General features: G+C 48.4%; 1 protein-coding gene across 1 annotated transcript in view; it reads left to right on the top strand.

Moving 5' to 3' along the window:
* SCRG1 (stimulator of chondrogenesis 1) overlaps positions 1-21876 on the top strand; it is an 84847-nt gene that overhangs the window by 42562 nt on the left and 20409 nt on the right. The window lies entirely within an intron of this gene.

Raw genomic sequence — 21876 nt, 5'->3', positions numbered from 1 at the left:
AAATCAGTGAGGCCTCCCTAAGCCGCTAATTGGGCAAATGCTGAGAAAAGGGGAAAGCAGAGCCCAATGCAGCGACAACATGCTGGTGATCAAGTATAAGGACAAAAGGGATGTCCTTATCCTGACCACCATACTTTGTGACAACAGCATCCTTGTCACTGTTCGTGGGACCACAACAAGTCCCAAAGCCAGACTGTATCTTGGATTACAATCGGTACATGGGGGGTGTGGATCTTTCAGATCAGGTCCTCCAACCATACTGTGTCATGCGAAAATCCAAAGTTTGGTGCAAAAAATTGGCTGTGCACATTGTACAGATGGCAATGTTCAATGCTTTTGTGCTGTTCCGATCTGCAGGTAATACAGGGACCTTCCTTCAGTTTCAGGAGGTAGTCATCAAGGCCCTAATGTTTGGCACACAGGGAGGTGAGGGTCCCAGTACTTATAAATCTGATAGTGCCCGTATTGTCCCAGGTCAACATTTCCCAGGACAGGTTCCCCAAACAGCGAGGACAGGATGATCACAAAAACGGTGCAGAGTATGCTCCAAAAGGGGAATCCGAAAGGACACAATTTACCATTGTGAAACCTGCCCTGAAAAATCTGGCCTTTGTATTAAGGATTGCTTCAAAGCATACCACACGTCCACAAATTAATAAAATTTGTTTATACAATGTTGACATAACACACTTTTATAAATCTGGTGTACCGAGCACTTCTTACATATGACACCACATTACAAATTCATACACCAATAAAACAAAAAGCATTATAATCAGTACTATAAAGCTATGCCTCTAGATAAATTCAATCAGGGGTGTAGATTCCAAAATGGGGTCACTTGTGAGGGGTTTCCACTGTTAAGGCACATCAGGGGCTCTGCAAACGCAACATGACGCCTGCAGACCATTCCATCAAAATCTGCAATCCAAAACGTCACTCCTTCCATTCCAAGCCCTGCCGTGCGCCCAAACAGTGGTTTTCCCCCACATATGGGATATCGGCATACTCATGAGAAATTGCACAGCAACTTTTGGAGTCAATATTCTCCTTTTACACTTGTAAAAATAAAAAAAATCATTGCTGAAAAATCATTTTTCTGGAAAAAATTTAATTTTTTTATTTTCACTGCTCTACGTTCTAAACTTCTGTGAAGCGCCTGGCAGTTCAAAGTGCTCACCACACAGCTAGATAAGTTCCTTGCCCCCATTTGAAGAAGCTATTATAGCGAAACGGCGCTGTCGGGGTCACTGATGGACATATAAAGAAAAGGCACATATATATGTGAGTACATAGGTTCTCTGCTGTTATAATTTACTTCACTTGTTAACTACCTCGTGCACTAGACACCTTCAGGTGATCTGATGTGGTACAGGCACATTGACACTTTGTCTTTGAAAAGTTTAAAACCATTATGGTATTAACTTTGTTTAAACTATTGCATTTATACAGCACTAAGCACTTTTTCTAAACTGCTGCTATGCATGACTATTTCTGTGTATTATCCTTGCACTGGGCACTTTCAGTTTAGCTCATATGGTGCAGGTATATCAGCATTTTATGTTAGGATAGTTTGGATCACTGTTATAACCGCATAAAACTAAATCAATAAAACTTTTTTGAACACGGTATTACTGTAGCACTAAGACATTACACAGCTCATAACCTGATATATATTAAGCTGCAGGCTAGTCATTGGGTGCTATTGACATTATAGTGATACGGTTTTTCAGTCACAAACTTCCCAGTGTGCACGTGCCACTTTATACTTGTATTTATATATTTGTTAGGGCTGGTTCCCATAAATATAATTGAATCTCTTAAAAGGTTACATAGTGCCATACAGTTGTTTCCTCCTTTTTCTTTTGATATATGTTCCATCAGTATTCTTTTTGAATTTCCTTGTCTTGTGTTTTTATCATTTGTTTTTGTTTAATAAAAATATCATGTCTTAATTTAATTGCTCATGCCTCTTTTTCTTAACCTTTTATCATTTGGGTGTGTTTTTTGGTATTTGTAAGTTCCTTGAAGGGTCTAGTTTCCAAAATGGGGTCACTTGTGAGGGGTTTCTACTGGTTAGGCACATCAGGGGCTCTGCCAACGAAAAATGATGCCTGCAGACCATTCCATCAAAATCTGCAATCCAAAACGTCACTCCTTCCATTCTGAGCCCTGCCGTGCACACAAACAGTGGTTTTCTCCCACATATGGAGCATAGGCGTACTCAAGAGAAATTGCACAACAACTTTTGTGGTCCATTTTCTTCTTTTATACTTGTGAAAATAAAAAAAATCGTTGCTGAAAAATCATTTTTGTGGAAAAAATTAGATTTTTTTCTTACAGCTCTACGTTCTAACCTACTGCAAAGCACCTGAGAGTTCAAAGTGCTTACCACAGAGCTAGATAAGTTCCTTGAAGGGTCTAGTTTTCAAAATGGGGTCATTTCTGGGGGTTTTCCAATGTTTAGGCACATCAGGGGCTCTTCAAGCGCGACATGGCGTATGCTATCAATTCCAACCAAATTTGCATTCAAAAAGTCAAAAGGAGCTCCTTCCCTTCCGAGCCCTGCCGTGCGCCCAAACAGTGGTTTTCCCCCACATATTGGGTATCGGCGTACTCAGGAGAAATTGCCCAACAACTTTTGTTGACCATTTTCTCCTTTTACACTTGTAAAACTAAAAAAATCGCTGCTGAAAAGTCATTTTTGTGGAAAAAATTAGATTTTTCTTTTCACGGCTCTACGTTCTAAACTACTGTGAAGCACCTCAGAGTTCAAAGTGTGCAACACATGGCTAGATAAGTTCCTTGAAGGGTCTAGTTTTCAAAATGGGGTCACTTGTGGGGGTTTTCCAATGTTTAGGCACATCAGGGGCTCTTCAATCGCGACATGGCGTCCGCTGTTGTGATTTTGCTTTTTGCTCCCTCTAGTGGTCATTAGTGATTTGACTCTGGAGCGTCTGTCTTTTCCTATATCCTCACCTGGGCCGTTAGTTCAGGGGCGTTGCTATATAAGCTCCCTGGACCTTCAGTTCAATGCCTGGCATCGTTGAAATCAGAGCTAATCTGTTGTGCTCTTGTCCTCTGATCCTGGTTCCTGTTTTTCAAGCTAAGTCTGCTTCTTTGCTTTTTGATTTTGTTTTGTTTGGTATTTTTGTCCAGCTTGTTCCTATCTGTATCCTGACCTTTGCTGGAAGCTCTAGGGGGCTGGTGTTCTCCCCCCGGACCGTTAGACGGTTCGGGGGTTCTTGAATCTCCAGCGTGGATTTTTATAGGGTTTTTGTTGACCAGATAAGTTATCTTGCTATATTCTGCTATTAGTAAGCTGGCCTCTCTTTGCTGAACCTGGTTCATTTCTGTGTTTGTCATTTCCTCTTACCTCACCGTTATTATTTGTGGGGGGCTTGTATCTTTCTTTGGGGTCCCTTTCTCTGGAGGCAAGAGAGGTCTTTGTTTTCTTCTCCTAGGGGTAGTTAGATTCTCCGGCTGGCGCGAGTCATCTAGCGATCACGGTAGGCATGATCCCCGGCTACTTCTAGTGTTGGCGTTAGGAGTAGCTATTTGGTCAACCCAGTTACCACAGCCCTATGAGCTGGATTTTTGTATCTTGCAGACTTACACGTTCCTCTGAGACCCTGTCCACTGGGGTCATAACAGTATGCCAGGCCAGTATTAAATGTTTAATGCATTGCAGAAGTGGGATTATAAGAAAGAAAATTTTGAGTTTTTTTTTTCCCTCTCTCATTTTTTTTTTCTTTTCCCCTTTACCTCAGAGTGGCTTAAGCTTGCTGCAGACATGAATGTCCAGACCTTGATTACAAGTGTGGACCAGCTTGCCGCTCGTGTGCAGGGTATACAAGATTATGTTACCAGAAATCCTAGGTCTGAACCCAAGATTCCGATTCCTGAACTGTTTTCAGGAGACCGATTTAAGTTTAGGAATTTCAGGAATAATTGTAAATTATTTTTGTCCCTGAAACCTTGTTCATCTGGAGACTCTGCTCAACAAGTAAAAATTGTTATTTCATTCTTACGGGGTGACCCTCAGGATTGGGCTTTTTCGTTGGCGCCAGGAGATCCGGCATTGGCTGATATTGATGCGTTTTTTCTGGCGCTCGGTTTACTTTATGAGGAACCCAATCTTGAGATTCAGGCAGAGAAAGCCTTGCTGGCTATGTCTCAGGGCCAGGACGAGGCTGAGGTGTATTGCCAAAAATTTCGGAAATGGTCCGTGCTGACACATTGGAACGAGTGTGCACTGGCCGCTAATTTTAGAAATGGCCTTTCTGAGGCCATTAAGAATGTTATGGTGGGTTTTCCCATTCCCACAGGTCTGAATGATACCATGTCCCTGGCTATTCAAATTGACCGGCGGTTGCGGGAGCGCAAAACCGCAAATTCCCTCATGTTGTTGTCTGAACAGACACCTGATGTGATGCAATGTGATAGAAAAACCGCAAATTCCCTCATGGTGTTGTCTGAACGGACACCTGATTTGATGCAATGTGATAGAATCCTGACTAGAAATGAGAGGAAAATTCATAGACGCCGGAATGGCTTGTGCTACTACTGTGGTGATTCTACACATGTTATCTCAGCATGCTCTAAACGTATATCTAAGGTTGTTAGTCCTGTCACCGTTGGTAATTTGCATCCTAAGTTTATTCTGTCTGTAACTTTGATTTGCTCACTGTCATCTTATCCTGTCATGGCGTTTGTAGATTCGGGTGCTGCCCTGAGTCTTATGGATCTCTCATTTGCTAAGCGCTGTGGTTTTATTCTTGAACCATTAGAAAATCCTATCCCTCTTAGGGGTATTGATGCTACGCCATTGACAGAAAATAAGCCGCAGTATTGGACACAGGTTACCATGTGCATGACTCCTGAACACCGCGAGGTGATACGTTTTCTCGTTCTACATAAAATGCATGATTTGGTTGTTTTGGGGCTGCCATGGTTACAGACCCATAATCCAGTCCTTAACTGGAAGGCTATGTCAGTGTCTAGTTGGGGCTGTCGTGGTATTCATGAGGATTCCCTGCCTGTGTCTATTGCTTCTTCTACGCCTTCGGAAGTTCCGGAGTACTTGTCTGATTATCAGGATGTCTTTAGCGAGTCCAGGTCCAGTGCATTGCCTCCTCATAGGGAATGTGACTGTGCAATAGATTTGATTCCAGGCAGTAAATTTCCTAAGGGAAGACTGTTTAATCTGTCGATACCTGAACATACCGCTATGCGTTCATATATCAAGGAGTCTCTGGAGAAAGGACACATCCGTCCGTCTTCTTCCCCTCTTGGTGCGGGATTCTTTTTTGTGGCTAAAAAGGACGGATCTTTGAGGCCTTGTATTGACTATCGGCTTTTAAATAAGATCACTGTCAAATTTCAGTATCCTTTGCCGCTGTTGTCTGACTTGTTTGCCCGGATTAAAGGTGCCAAGTGGTTTACCAAGATAGACCTTCGTGGTGCGTACAACCTTGTGCGCATTAAGCAAGGGGATGAATGGAAAACCGCATTCAATACGCCCGAAGGTCATTTTGAGTACTTGGTGATGCCTTTTGGGCTCTCTAATGCCCCTTCAGTTTTTCAGTCCTTTATGCATGACATTTTCCGGAACTATCTGGATAAATTTCTGATCGTTTATCTGGATGATATTCTGGTTTTTTCTGATAATTGGGACTCGCATGTGGAGCAGGTCAGGATGGTCTTTAAAATTTTGCGTGAAAATTCTTTGTTTGTCAAGGGCTCAAAGTGTCTTTTTGGTGTACAGAAGGTTCCCTTTTTGGGGTTCATTTTTTCCCCTTCTGCTGTGGAGATGGACCCAGTCAAGGTCCGAGCTATTCTTGATTGGACTCAGCCCTCGTCAGTTAAGAGTCTTCAGAAGTTCTTGGGTTTCGCTAACTTCTACCGTCGTTTTATCGCTAACTTTTCTAGCATTGTGAAACCTTTGACGGATATGACCAAGAAGGGCTCCGATGTGGTTAATTGGGCTCCTGCTGCCGTGGAGGCTTTCCAGGAGTTGAAACGTCGGTTTACTTCGGCGCCTGTTTTGTGCCAGCCTGATGTCTCGCTTCCCTTTCAAGTTGAGGTGGATGCTTCAGAGATTGGAGCAGGGGCCGTTTTGTCGCAGAGAGGCCCTGGTTGCTCTGTTATGAGACCTTGCGCCTTTTTCTCTAGGAAGTTTTCGCCTGCGGAGCGAAATTATGATGTGGGCAATCGGGAGTTGTTGGCCATGAAATGGGCATTTGAGGAGTGGCGTCATTGGCTCGAGGGTGCTAAGCATCGTGTGGTGGTCTTGACTGATCACAAAAATCTGATGTATCTCGAGTCTGCTAAATGCCTGAATCCTAGACAGGCCCGCTGGTCATTGTTTTTCTCCCGATTTGACTTTGTTGTCTCGTATTTACCAGGTTCAAAGAATGTGAAGGCCGATGCTCTTTCCAGGAGCTTTGTGCCTGATGCTCCTGGAGTCGCTGAACCTGTTGGTATTCTTAAAGATGGTATTATCTTGTCAGCTATTTCTCCTGATCTGCGACGTGTGTTGCAGAGATTTCAGGCTGATAGGCCTGATTCTTGTCCACCTGACAGACTGTTTGTGCCTGATAAGTGGACCAGCAGAGTCATTTCCGAGGTTCATTCCTCGGTGTTGGCAGGTCACCCAGGAATTTTTGGCACCAGAGATCTGGTGGCCAGATCCTTTTGGTGGCCTTCCTTGTCTAGGGATGTGCGGTCATTTGTACAGTCCTGTGGGACTTGTGCTCGAGCTAAGCCTTGCTGTTCTCGTGCCAGCGGGTTGCTCTTGCCCTTGCCTGTCCCTAAGAGACCTTGGACACATATCTCCATGGATTTCATTTCTGATCTTCCGGTGTCTCAGGGCATGTCTGTTATCTGGGTGATATGTGATCGCTTCTCCAAGATGGTCCATTTGGTTCCTTTGCCTAAACTGCCTTCCTCTTCCGATCTGGTTCCTGTGTTTTTCCAGAATGTGGTTCGTTTGCACGGCATCCCTGAGAATATTGTGTCAGACAGAGGATCCCAGTTCGTTTCCAGATTCTGGCGATCCTTTTGTAGTAGGATGGGCATTGACTTGTCGTTTTCGTCTGCTTTCCATCCTCAGACTAATGGACAGACGGAGCGAACTAATCAGACTTTGGAGGCTTATTTGAGGTGTTTTGTCTCTGCGGATCAGGACGATTGGGTGACCTTCTTGCCGTTAGCTGAGTTTGCCCTTAATAATCGGGCTAGTTCCGCCACCTTGGTTTCGCCGTTTTTCTGCAACTCTGGTTTCCACCCTCGTTTTTCTTCGGGTCATGTGGAACCTTCTGACTGCCCTGGGGTGGATTCTGTGGTGGATAGGTTGCAGCGGATCTGGAATCTTGTGGTGGACAACTTGAAGTTGTCACAGGAGAGGGCTCAGCGCTTTGCCAACCGCCGCCGCGGTGTGGGTCCCCGACTACGTGTTGGGGATTTGGTGTGGCTTTCTTCCCGCTTTGTTCCTATGAAGGTTTCCTCTCCCAAATTTAAACCTCGTTTTATTGGTCCTTACAAGATATTGGAAATTCTTAATCCTGTATCCTTTCGCCTGGATCTACCTGTGTCGTTTGCTATCCACAACGTGTTTCATAGGTCCTTGTTGCGGCGGTACGTTGTGCCTGTGGTTCCTTCTGCTGAGCCTCCTGCTCCGGTGTTGGTTGAGGGCGAGTTGGAGTACGTGGTGGAGAAGATCTTGGATTCTCGTCTCTCCAGGCGGAGGCTTCAGTACCTGGTCAAGTGGAAGGGCTATGGTCAGGAAGATAATTCCTGGGTGGTCGCCTCTGATGTTCATGCGGCCGATTTAGTTCGTGCCTTTCACGCCGCTCATCCTGACTAAGGGGGGGGTACTGTTGTGATTTTGCTTTTTGCTCCCTCTAGTGGTCATTAGTGATTTGACTCTGGAGCGTCTGTCTTTTCCTATATCCTCACCTGGGCCGTTAGTTCAGGGGCGTTGCTATATAAGCTCCCTGGACCTTCAGTTCAATGCCTGGCATCGTTGAAATCAGAGCTAATCTGTTGTGCTCTTGTCCTCTGATCCTGGTTCCTGTTTTTCAAGCTAAGTCTGCTTCTTTGCTTTTTGATTTTGTTTTGTTTGGTATTTTTGTCCAGCTTGTTCCTATCTGTATCCTGACCTTTGCTGGAAGCTCTAGGGGGCTGGTGTTCTCCCCCCGGACCGTTAGACGGTTCGGGGGTTCTTGAATCTCCAGCGTGGATTTTTATAGGGTTTTTGTTGACCAGATAAGTTATCTTGCTATATTCTGCTATTAGTAAGCTGGCCTCTCTTTGCTGAACCTGGTTCATTTCTGTGTTTGTCATTTCCTCTTACCTCACCGTTATTATTTGTGGGGGGCTTGTATCTTGCTTTGGGGTCCCTTTCTCTGGAGGCAAGAGAGGTCTTTGTTTTCTTCTCCTAGGGGTAGTTAGATTCTCCGGCTGGCGCGAGTCATCTAGCGATCACCGTAGGCATGATCCCCGGCTACTTCTAGTGTTGGCGTTAGGAGTAGCTATTTGGTCAACCCAGTTACCACAGCCCTATGAGCTGGATTTTTGTATCTTGCAGACTTACACGTTCCTCTGAGACCCTGTCCACTGGGGTCATAACAGTCCGCTATCAATTCCAACCAAATTTGCATTCAAAAAGTAAAAAGGTGCTCCTTCCCTTCCGAGCCCTGCCGTGCGCCCAAACAGTGGCTTTCCCCCACATATGGGGTATTGGCATACTGAGGAGAAATTGCACAACAATGTTTGTGGTCCATTTTCTCCTTTTACACTTGTGAAAATAAAAAAATCGTTGCTGAAAGATCATTTTTGTGACTAAAAAGTTAAATGTTCATTTTTTCCTTCCACGTTCCTTTAGCTGCTGTGAAGCACCTGAAGGGTTAATAAACTTCTTGAATGTGGTTTTGATCAGCTTGAGGGGTGCAGATTTTAGAATGGTGTCATTTTGGGGTATTTTCTTTCATATTAACCCCTCAAAGTGACTTCAAATGTGATGTGGTCCCTAAAAAAAATGGTTTTGTAAAATTTGTTGAAAAAATGAGAAATCGCTGGTCAACTTTTAACCCTTATAACTTTCTAACGAAAAAAATTTTTTTTCCCAAAATTGTGTTGATGTAAAGTAGACATGTGGGAAATATTATTTATTAACTATTTTGTGTGATATGACTCTCTGATTTAAGGGCATAAAAATTAAAAGTTTGAAAATTGCAACATTTTCAAAATTTTTGCCAAATTTCCATTTTTTTCACAAATAAACGCAAGTCATATCAAGGAAGTATTACTGATATCAGAAAGTACAATATGTCACGAGAAAACAGTCTTAGAATCTTAACTTATTGTTCACAGCAGGTCTGGACGATGGGCACCCAAAAATCTCAAGAACGGACATCTGGAACCATGGTTAAGGGACTCTACGTAGCCTCCTCTAATTTGAGGTATTCATGTTTGTCCTTTGCTCTATTCATTGTCTATGGGACTGCTAGAAAAATAGAGTATAGCACTAGATTAATTCTAACCTCCATAGACAATCGACCGGTTAAAATGAAGCATGTATACCTCAATTCCAATCAAGTTGGGGCTCTGCAGAAACCCATTCTCATTGTTCTTTCATTGGGATTGGTGGAGATCTCAGTGGTCGGACCCCCTGCAATCAGTATATTTTCCCCTATCAGTAAGTTATTCCCTTTAACTCCAAAATTTTCTTTTTTTTTTTTTTAATTGTTATGCCTCAAGCTCTTGCACGGTTTGAATGGTAGCAGCTTGTTAGCTTTTCGTGCTCTGTGGAAATCAGATTTTATTTCAAGGGTTTGACAACTACTTGGACAACCAATTCTTAAATACTATAGACCCCTGTGTAAAATAAAACACTTACACTACCCTCCAACACTAGCGCCATTCCAAAGATTTCAGCACTACGTCTCCTGGCACTCATGTGACATTGTTATGCCACGTGAGTGCTGCGGGCTATCAACAGGCTCTGGTGGACTGCAGCTGTAAGGTGCCCAGGGCGGTAGTCATGGTCAGGGACTGCTCTCCCACACCCAGGAACTTTACAAATAAATAGTGCCCCAGCCCATAAGTGTTGTGCTGTGTACATGGTACTCACTTGTAAGTCAGAGGCCTCTGCTGCATCCACAACTTTAGTTCCAGGAACAGCCACACACGTATCTGGGGACACCCAGTTCATTTTAAGGCTACTTTCACACTTCCGTCTTTATTGATCGGTCAGAATGCGTAGTTTTGGGAAAAAAAAACGCATCCTGCAAATGTGCCCGCAGGATGCGTTTTTTCCCATAGACTTGTACTGCCACTTGGGTCCTGTGGAACTAGGACGAGCACCACTTTATGCAGCAGTGCTGTCAGCCGTTTTTGTATTACTTGGACTGTGTTTGGATCCTTGGTTGGCGTGCACCTGTGAACTATGACTGAATCTAATTTGAATCCAGATATGGGTGAACTGGATGGTGCCAGCAGTATTTTTTCCTATACGGATGATGATGCTGCACGAATCATTAATGCTGCACAGACAGATGTGACTTTCTTGAGTGTCCCTTCGGGTGACATGTTGAAAAGGAAATTTGAGAATGAGAAACGGAGGTTGATCTCATTAGAACTACATGTTTCAACTCTGACTGAATATTACAAGGTGCATAGGATACCACGTGATGGCGGAGAATGTGCTATTTTGTTCAAGATTTGAATCTATAACGAACAAGTATTGTTTTGATTTGATGCTGTTAAATATTGAGTTTTTAAGTAAAGAGATTGAGACTCTTAAAAAGAACATCACGGAATGTGAACAGTTGCTTACAACTCATTTGACGGCAGCGGACATGAGTGCTTATATGACACGGTTGAATATGAATTTGTCTAAATTCCGTGCAGATAATGAGAGCACAAAAAGGACTAAGTGGTTCCGGGATAATGAGGACTATAAAACGGGACGTGTGTTTCCATGGCACATGGGGAAACAGTCGTCCTCATATAGAAACAACAAAACTTTTCAACCACGTCGACGAAGGAGAGCCCAGGAGGGTAAACAACAATTTGGTTTCACTACTGGAGAGTCTGACTCTACTGATGACTCAAATATGGGAGCTTCAACGTCCATGCATTTTTTGGAGAAAGAGACACTGACGGATACCACCCCAGGAGGAAATATCGGAGGGGCGGTAGGAAGCATAAAAGGAACAAGGCCAGCACAAGTACAGAGAGTGACACGGAACACCGCAACCAAACAGAGGAATGGAGAGGAGAAACGGAGGTTCAACAACTAAGAGAAAGAACTCTTGTGGTGAATATTTCCTCTGTAATTTTGTCTACAATTGAACTGAATGTTTTAGAGAAGGGCCTTTCATTTTGCCCTACAAATACACCGGACTGGTTTGAACTTGAGACCGATCTTTTTGCTTTTTTTAGGAGGTGTCGTTTAACAACTTTTTTTGCAGATAAAAAACAAGACACAACAATAAGTTCTGGTGATGCAGTGAATACTGATGTTTTTTCTTTACAGGGTGTTGGCCTATATGGTAGAAGTGAGTTTCAGCCACCCACTAAAACCCATGTAGTTGAGGCATTTATCCAGTTGGTAGAAAAATAATTTGAGACATTAAGAAAGACACATAGGAATCGTAGTCAACATAACCTTACTATGGACGAGAAGAGAGCATTGGATAATCTCTCTAGTAATACATCCATTACAATCAAGGCCGCCGACAAGGGCGGAGCGGTGATTGTGATGGATACTGTAAAATATAAAACGGAGATACTATGCCAATTGGCAGACATGAATGTCTACTGTAAATTGACAGGGGATCCTACGATGCGTTTCCAAGGAGAATTACAGCTTAAAGTCAATGAGGCCTTGACCGATGGCCTGATTGACTCTAAGCTGTCTGAGTATTTGATTACTGATTGTCCTGTAAGACCATTGATATATGTTTTGCCCAAAATCCACAAGGATTATTTTAACCCTCCGGGTCGCCCGATAGTTTCGGGGTGTGGCTCCATTTTCAATAAAGTGTCGGTTTTCCTTGATAAGGTGTTGTCTGGGTTTGCCTCAACAGCGAGGTCATATATTCGTGATACAGACGATTTTTTGAATAAAATTGAAAATTTAAGTGTTACAACTGAAACATTGTTAGTATCTTTCGATGTGGTTTCGTTGTATACCTCCATAGAACACGACAGAGGTTTGGCAGCAGTCGATGTGGCTCTATCGGGCTCGGACATGGGGCCGGGCTGTGCACGTCTGGTCCTCCAGCTGCTGGAGTTCATCCTCAGAAGGAACTACTTCCTGTTTGGGGATGATTACTACCTGCAGCTGAGGGGTACCGCCATGGGGTCCAATGTGGCCCCCACTTACGCTAACATCTACATGGCGGTACTCGAGGACCAGTACGTGTATGTCTCCCGGATCTGGCCCCATGTCCGGGCCTGGTGGCGCTACATTGATGACGTGTTTGTAGTTTGGGAGGGACAACTTAGTGAGCTTCTGGACTTTCATCATGAGTTAAACAACATTTTCCCAGAACTCAGCTTTACAATAACACATTCCCAGGAACAGGTACAATTCCTAGACACACTGGTGTATAAGGTTGGGTCCACATTGAAAACTGATTTATATATTAAAAGCACGGACAGGAACAGCTTATTACAGTTTAACAGCCATCATCCGAGAAATATGGTGGAGTCGCTCCCTTGGAGCCAAATGCTTAGAGTAAGGAAAATAGTCTCGGAGGACTCACGTCTTGATTCCAGGCTGGAGGATATGTGCAATAAATTTCTAAATAGGGGTTATCCAGAGAATGGAGTTAGAAAACATATGTACAAGGCTAAGGTAACTTCAAGGGCTGCTGTAAGGGAAAAGAAGGTTAGGGTTAGAGACAAGCGAATCTCATTTGTGTCCACTTACAGTACAGCCAGTGGGCATGTGAAGAATATCACTTTGAAACATTGGCACATTTTGCATCAAGGTTTACCTGAAATTAAAGAATTTACTCTACCACCGATTTTGTCCTACAAAAGAGGACACAATTTAAAGGACAAATTAGTGAAATCTGATGTTGGTCCTACGGTAGTTAGTATACAGAGGACCTTGGGCCCCCCGAAATTTGGGAATTTTCCTTGCTTAGGATGTGCGTGCTGTAGCAATATGATTAAGGGGGATTTTTTTAATCATCCCCGCACAGGCCAGAGATTTTCAATCAGAGAGAGATACACATGTACCTCAAGTTTTGTCATTTACCTTATCGTTTGTCCTTGTGGATTGACATATGTGGGAGAAACCACTATGGAAATAAAGGCACGCATTGGCAAACATAAAAGTACAATTAGAACAAAAAAGGTGGATTTACCGATACCTAAACATTTCATTGAGAGTGGACACTCGGTCAGTCAATTGCGGTTTAGGGTGATAGATAGCGTGCCTCCTCTTCGTAGGGGAGGCGATAGAGTTAAATTATTAAAAAAGAAGGAATTGAGATGGATCTCGAGGTTGGGTTCTCGTCAGCCCGGAGGGTTAATTTATAATCTGCTGTTATGTGTATCTTGAACAATCTTTAGGTGGTTCGTGCGGCCCACGTTCGTAGGGATATGTTTTAATTGGTGATTGGGTATGTCTACTGTTGTCCCCTGTTATGACTTATGGTAATTGTGAATTTGTATACAATTGATTGATTTATATTGTATGGTTTGCCCTCTCTTTTCCTTTCCTTATCAATTATAGAGCATTTCCACTAATGTTAGTGGCTCTATAGCCATGGATATGACAGTACAAGGATTGGAATTGGCTTTTTATATATGGGGGTTTACCCTAATGTGTGGGATTGAGGGATCATTATCCATATATTTATTCGATCTTTTTATATGTTATATCTTGTATATACCATGCCATAAGTTTTTTTCACATGATATGCACATTTTGCATGTGAGAGATATATTGGCGGTGTATGTGGGTTCTGGGTAGCCTATATGTAGGGAGGATCTGCTGGCCAGTGGGCGTGACCTTCGGCTGTCCGTGATGGCGCTATATCATGCGGTTGTGCGCTGCTGGGGAGCCGGGGAGCATGCGCACTGGGTTGGTGATTCTCTCGCTGATGTCACAGAGGGCCGATCATGTGATCAATGAGGAGCGTTTCCAATGGATGTAGAAGGAGCCTAGATTGGCTCTCTTACATGGGGCTAGTAGCGATGTAGGTGGACGTGTCCTTCGGCTGTTGACAGCGGTGCTGCATGTCTCACATGTAGTGCGTCGCTGTGGAGCCGACGGGCATGCGCAATAGGCTCGGGATCTTGCCTCCGATGCGATGGATGTTCAGCTTGGGAGGCGGTTCGTTGGAAGCAGGTATGGAGCCTGGATTGGCTTCATTGAAAGTTGGTGGCCATGCATCACTGCTCCGGATTGGATTACCGCTACAGGTACTGATTGGTAGATGTGGTACGAGCCCAGGTATAGGTAGCTCGTGTATATAATGACCCCCCAGAATGTTTTGATAGGCTGAGATGTGACAGATAGTTTTGTTTATTTATGTTTCAACCTTGTACATGTGCTTGCTACTATGATCGTGTGCAGTATTGTTCATAACCGGGACTTCCAGTGACACTATCATGAAGTTTTAAATGTATATGTTTCACTGTTTATATATTTTTTATTGTTATTAGTATTACCAAATATCATATATGTAAATTATATGGGCGGACCTAATGGGGGGTGATTACCCACTTCCTATTTAAGGCCGTCATGTGGATTGTTATGTATGCTTGATAAAGACCCTGTGAGGTTGAAACGTCGCACTTATGGCACAATAAAGCGTTTTCTGTCTTCACCTGGATTGGATGCTGTCCTTCACTTTGAATCATTTGTACTGCCGACGGATAGCGATGTATGGCCATATGTCGCGTCCGTCGTGCACTGGATGCGTCGTGTTTTGGCGGACCGTCGTCACGAAAAAACATTCAAGGGAACGTTTTTTCGTACGTCGCATCCTGCACTTTGGAGTGCGCATGCCTGGGCGGAGATCTGTAGCTGCTCCCCGGGACTTTAGAATGGGCAGTGGATGCATTGACAAACTGCATCCGCTGCCCACGTTGTGCCGAATTTTAGCAACGTCCGTTGGTACGTTGCGCCGACACTTAGCGACGGCCGCGTACCGATGGAAATGTGAAAGAAGCCTTACACGTTCAACTTTACTGGACAGTTCAAGTACATGCAGTAACGGACACAGCACCCTCCTCTTGTTGTTCCATCAACACAGTACTACATTTCAAGACAGTAGCTACCTTGGGGCAGAGGGTGCAGGTGTCCCGTGCACAGTTACATTCTGCAGGAGAGCAGGGAGAATCGATCTCCCTGCTCTGCCGCCCGACCGCTATGGGGCCCCTGAGCAGGCGGGGGGCCCGGTGCCAGCAGTGGGCCCCCCGCCGTCATCGGAAGATCAGCTGTACTGGCATTTAGCTGATACAGCAGACCACAATGATGGGAGAAGGAGTGCTGCGCTCCTTCTCCCATCATCCCCCTGTCAGTGTTGGCGTCTGACGTCGTCAACACTGACAGCGGGCACGATGATGTCACTGCCCGGTGCCTGCTGTCAGGAGATCAGTGGGAGCAGCACAGGAACCAGGAAGAAGAGAGGTGAGTATTTATTTATTTTTTATTGGGTGCTGCTGCCTTATTACAGGGTCTGCCTATGGAGGGGCTGCCTTATTACAGGGTCTGCCTATGGGGGGCTGCCTTATTACAGGGTCTGCCTATAGTGGTGCTGCCTTATTACAGGGTCTGCCTATGGGGGGCTGCCTTATTACAGGGTCTGACTATGGGGGTGCTGCCTTTTTACAGGGTCTGACTATGGGGGGCTGCCTTATTACAGGGGCTGCCTATGGGGGCTGCCTTTTTACAGGGTCTGACTATGGGGGGCTGCCTTATTACTTGGTCTGACTATGGGGGACTGCCTTATTACAGGGTCTGACTATGGGGGTGCTGCCTTATTACAGGGTCTGACTATAGGGGTGCTGCCTCATTACAGGGTCTGACTATGGGGGGCTGCCTTATTACAGGGTCTGCCTATGGGGGTGCTGCCTTATTACAGGGTCTGACTATGGGGGTGCTGCCTTATTACAGGGTCTGCCACCTTATTACAGGGTCTGTCTATAGGGGTGCTGCCTTATTACAGGGTCTGACTATGGGGGCTGCCTTATTAAAGAGTCTTACTATGGGGGTGCTGCCTTATTACAGGGTCTGCCACCTCATTACCATTTCTGCCTATGGGGGTGCTGCCTTATACTACAGAGTCTGCCTATGGGGGTACTGCCTTATTACAGGGTCTGCCTATATGGTGGTGCTGCCTTATTACAGTGTCTGCCTATGGGGGCTGCCGTATGCTATAGAGTCTGCCTATGAGGAGTGCATTATACTATATTGTGGACTATTTGGTGCATTATGCTACTGTATATGGAGGCTATATAGGGGGCCATCATACAGTAAGGAGATTACAGTGTGGGGGTCATTATACATTGTTGGAGCCATCAAACAGTTTGGGGGCTACTAAGGTGTCAGTATACTGTGTGGGTGCATTATACTGTCATTAAGAGAGCATCATGCTGTGTATAGGGGAGCTGTACAGAGGGAGACTTGGAACTTTTTTAAATGTAAAGTGGGCACGTATTGTTATAGGGGAACTCAGGTTACTGTGGCTATCAAAGGGGCACACAGGACAATATTACTTTCTAGGGGCAAAATATGGGGCACTGTTTTCTAGGGCACTTGCACCTGGCGTTACTATATTGTAGAGAGTTCCTTTAGAATTTAGAGGGCACAGAGAATCACACAGCAGGTGAAGTAATAGGGACACATACGGCAGCAGCGGCTCAGTATTGGGGTATCAAGTGCAGTAATAGGGACACATACGGCAGCAGCGGCTCAGTATTGGGGTATCAGGTGCAGTAATAGGGACACATACGGCAGCAGCGGCTCAGTATTGGGGTATCAGGTGCAGTAATAGGGTTACACACAGCAGCAGTGACTCAGTATTGGGGTATCAGGGGCAATAATAGGGACACATACGGCAGCAGTGGCTCAGTATTGGGGTATCAGGTGCAGTAATAAGGACACATATGGCAGCAGCAGCTCAGTATTGGGGTATCAAGTGCAGTAATAGGGACACATACGGCAGCAGCGGCTCAGTATTGGGGGTATCAGGAGCAGTAATAGGGACACATATGGCAGCAGCGGCTCAGTATTGGGGTATCAGGTGCAGTAATAGGGTCACACACAGCAGCAGTGGCTCAGTATTGGGGTATCAGGGGCAATAATAGGGACACACTTCAGCAGCGGCTCAGTATTGGGGTATCAGGTGCAGTAATAAGGACACATACGGCAGCAGTGGCTCAGTATTGGGGTATCAGGGGCAGTAATAGGGACACATACGGCAGCAGCGGCTCAGTATTGGGGTATAAGGTGCAGTAATAGGGACACATACGGCAGCAGTGGCTCAGTATTGGGGTATCAGGTGCAGTAGTAGGGACACATACGGCAGCAGTGGCTCAGTATTGGGGTATCAGGTGCAGTAATAATGACACATACGGCAGCAGCGGCTCAGTATTGGGGTATCAGGTGCAGTAATAAGGACACATATGGCAGCAGCGGCTTAGTATTGGGGTATCAGGTGCAGTAATAAGGACACATACGGCAGCAGCGGCTCAGTATTGGGGTATCAGGTGCAGTACTAAGGACACATACAGCAGCAGCGGCTCTGTATTGGGGTATCAGGTGCGGTAATAGGGACACATATGGCAGCAGCGGCTCAGTATTGGGGTATCAGCAGGATGAGGAGTTTGTGCAGGTTGGGAATAGATGGTGATGGGGCTGGAATATGAGAAGTTAAATATGTCTTTGTTGTATTCTCTGCAGACAAGTTGTAGCTGGAAGAAGTTGTGATGTCGGTCTGGGCCAGATGGAAAAGACGGGAAAAATGAACGATTCCATCAGAAAGGACGTCAGCGGTAAGACATTATCTGTGACTGTGCTGTGATCTCTTATATGTTCTGTAGGGCTGGTATCTACTACTGACCATATAGCGGTAATATCTATATTGGTCTTTATATATCTTAGATCTATAATATAACGCTGGGAGCGTCACTCTGTCCGAAGCCTTTATAGACTGCGCAAGCGCAAGCGCCGGCGCAGTCTGGACCCCACAGAGCGACGCTCCCAGGAGATCGCGGTATGCGTAAGCACTGAACGCACACCGCGATCTCCAACAGAGAAACAGGGACGAGCCAGGAGGCGGAGGGTGAGTATACTTACCTGTCCCGTTCCACCGACGCCATTCCGGGCCATGAATATCCCCCTGCTCCCGGAATCGGCGCCTGCGCAGTCCGCGCTTTCCGGCGCCATTTTCTTGAAGACACATTGCAGTGTGTCTTCAAGAAAATGGCGCCGGAAAGCGCGGACTGCGCAGGCGCCTTTTCCGGCACCAGGAGGACACAGAAAATCTGTCCTCCTGGTGCCGGAAAAGGCGCCTGCGCAGTCCGCGCTTTCCGGCGCCATTTTCTTGAAGACACACTGCAATGTGTCTTCAAGAAAATGGCGCCGGAAAGCGCGGACTGCACAGGCGCCGATTCCGGGAGCAGGGGGATATTCATGGCCCGGAATGGCATCGGTGGAACGGGACAGGTAAGTATACTCACCCTCCGCAAGTAACAAATTGCTGTGCCATGAGGCTGTGGCACTTCATGCCACAGCTATTTGTTACTTACGTCACTTACGTCCACAGCCACCGCACCCACCACAGCCACCGCACCCAGCACAGCCACGCACAGCCGCCGTACCCAGCACAGCCACGCACAGCCGCCGCACCCACCACAGCCACCGCACCCAGCACAGCCACGCACAGCCGCCGCACCCAGCACAGACGCCTACAGCCACGCACAGCCGCTGCACCCAGCACAGCCACGCACAGCCGCCCACAGCCACGCACAGGCGCCTACAGCCACGCACAGCCACTGCACCCAGCACAGCCACGCACAGCCGCCGCACCCAGCACAGCCACGCACAGCCGCCCACAGCAAAGCACAGCCGCCCACAGCCGCCGCACCCAGTACAGCCGCCGCACCCAGCACAGCCACCCACAGCCGCCGCACCCACCACAGCCACCGCACCCAGCACAGCCGCCGCACCCAGCACAGCCGCCTACAGCCACGCACAGCCGCTGCACCCAGCACAGCCACACACAGCCGCCCACAGCCACGCACAGCCACCGCACCCAGCACAGCCGCCACACCCAGCACACCCACGCACAGCCGCCGCACCCAGCACAGCCGCCGCACCCAGCGCAGCCACGCACAGCCGCCCACAGCCACGCACAGCCGCCCACAGCCACGCACAGCCGCCCACAGCCACGCACAGCCGCCGCACCCAGCACAGCCGCCGCACCCAGCACAGCCGCCGCACTCAGTACAGCCGCCGCACCCAGCACAGCCACCCACAGCCGCCGCACCCACCACAGCCACCGCACCCAGCACAGCCACGCACAGCTACCGCACCCAGCACAGCCGCCTACAGCCACGCACAGCTGCTGCACCCAGCACAGCCGCCCACAGCCGCCCACAGCCACGCACAGGCGCCTACAGCCACGCACAGCCACCGCACCCAGCACAGCCGCCGCACCCAGCACAGCCACGCACAGCCGCCGCACCCAGCACAGCCGCCGCACCCAGCACAGCCACGCACAGCCGCCCACAACCGCCGCACCCAGCACAGCCGTCCACAGCCGCCTCACCCAGCACAGCCACGCACAGCCGCCCACAGCCACGCACAGCCGCCTACAGCCACGCACAGCCGCCTACAGCCACGCACAGCCGCCGCACCCAGCACAGCCGCCGCACCCAGCACAGCCGCCGCACCCAGCACAGCCACGCACAGCTGCCCACAGCCGCCCACAGCCACGCACAGCCGCCGCACCCAGCACAGCCACCGCACCCAGCACAGCCGTCCACAGCCGCCGCACCCAGCACAGCCACGCACAGCCGCCTACAGCCACACACAGCCGCCGCACCCAGCACAGCCGCCGCACCCAGCACAGCTGCCGCACCCAGCACAGCCACGCACAGCCGCCCACAGCCACGCACAGCCGCCTACAGCCACGCACAGCTGCTGCACCCAGCACAGCCACCGCACCCAGCACAGCCGTCCACAGCCGCCGCACCCAGCACAGCCACGCACAGCCGCCGCACCCACCACAGCCACCGCACCCAGCACAGCGACGCACAGCCGCCGCACCCAGCACAGCCGCCGCACCCAGCACAGCCGCCCACAGCCACGCACAGCCACCCACAGCCATGCACAGCCGCTGCACCTAGCACAGCCACCACACCCAGCATAGCCGTCCACAGCCGCCGCACCCAGCACAGCCACCCACAGCCGCCCGCACCCAGCACAGCCACGCACAGCCGCGCCACATACAGCCACCCGCACTCAGCACAGCCGCCGCACTCAGCACAGCCACCGCACCCAGCACAGCCACCCACAGCCGCCTACAGCCACGCACAGCCGCCGCACCCAGCACAGCCGCCGCACCCAGCACAGCCGCCGCACCCAGCACAGCCACGCACAGCCGCCGCACCCAGCACAGCCACCGCACCCAGCACAGCCGTCCACAGCCGCCGCACCCAGCACAGCCACGCACAGCCGCCCACAGCCACGCACAGCCGCCTAGAGCCACGCACAGCCGCTGCACCCAGCACAGCCACCCACAGCCGCCGCACCCAGCACAGCCGCCACACCTAGCACAGCCGCCACACCCAGCACAGCCGCCGCACCCAGCACAGCCGCCGCCCACAGCCACACACAGCCGCTGCACCCAGCACAGCCACCGCACCCAGCACAGCCACCCACAGCCGCCCGCACCCAGCAGCGCCACGCACAGCCGCCCGCACTCAGCACAGCCGCCCGCACTCAGCACAGCCGCCCGCACTCAGCACAGCCGCCCGCACTCAGCACAGCCGCCCGCACTCAGCACAGCCGCCCGCACTCAGCACAGCCGCCCGCACTCCGCACAGCCGCCCGCAATGATGGGGGCGCAGGATGGAGCAGCACGTGATAGGATGGGGGCGCAGGATGGGAGCACATGACAGGATGGGGATGCAGGATGGAGCAGCACATGACACGGTGGAGCAGCACATGACAGGGTGGGGCACAGGATGGAGCAGCACATGACACGGTGGAGCAGCACATGACAGGATGGGGGCGCAGGATGGAGCAGCACATGACAGGATGGGAGAGCAAGATGGGAGCAGCACATACCAGGATGGAGACCATATACCAATATAAATGCTCGCCACCCGGGCGTAGAACGGGTTCAATAGCTAGTTTATATATATTAGATTATCTTCAGTAACAGCGCTGTCATCTGCTGAGGCTCTCCTCCACTAGTAGGGCGCGTCACTGAGTTGTAATCAAGGTTACCTGGTTAGGGGCCCACTCAGAAGTTTCGCCCCCCCTGGACCAAAACCCTAGCTACGCCTCTGTTTCTGTTACGGAGAGACTAGGTGGGCGAGAGCTTATAACCCGGGCCCCTGCAATTTCCCTAAGACTAGGGAAATACTGACTGGCCCTCTACCTGAAGTTTACACTGATGGTGTGCGTGTTCACGCCTCGAACCTCACCCTGCCTCCTGATACAACCCTGAGCTGGAAACCTGCGCCCTCCACCCAGTGAATGCAATACACCAGTACCCACAGTTAGCACAGACAAGGATAAAGGAAAATATACATCACGCTGCAGTCACACAGGAATACACTATAAATGTGCAGGGCAAAATAAACACAAATATAGGAAGGAGTAAATAAGAC

The sequence above is a fragment of the Ranitomeya variabilis genome, chromosome 1, assembly GCF_051348905.1.
Source record: "Ranitomeya variabilis isolate aRanVar5 chromosome 1, aRanVar5.hap1, whole genome shotgun sequence".
NCBI lineage: Eukaryota > Metazoa > Chordata > Amphibia > Anura > Dendrobatidae > Ranitomeya > Ranitomeya variabilis.
Note: the sequence above shows the minus strand (reverse complement) of the source record. Positions and strands in the feature narration are given on the sequence as shown.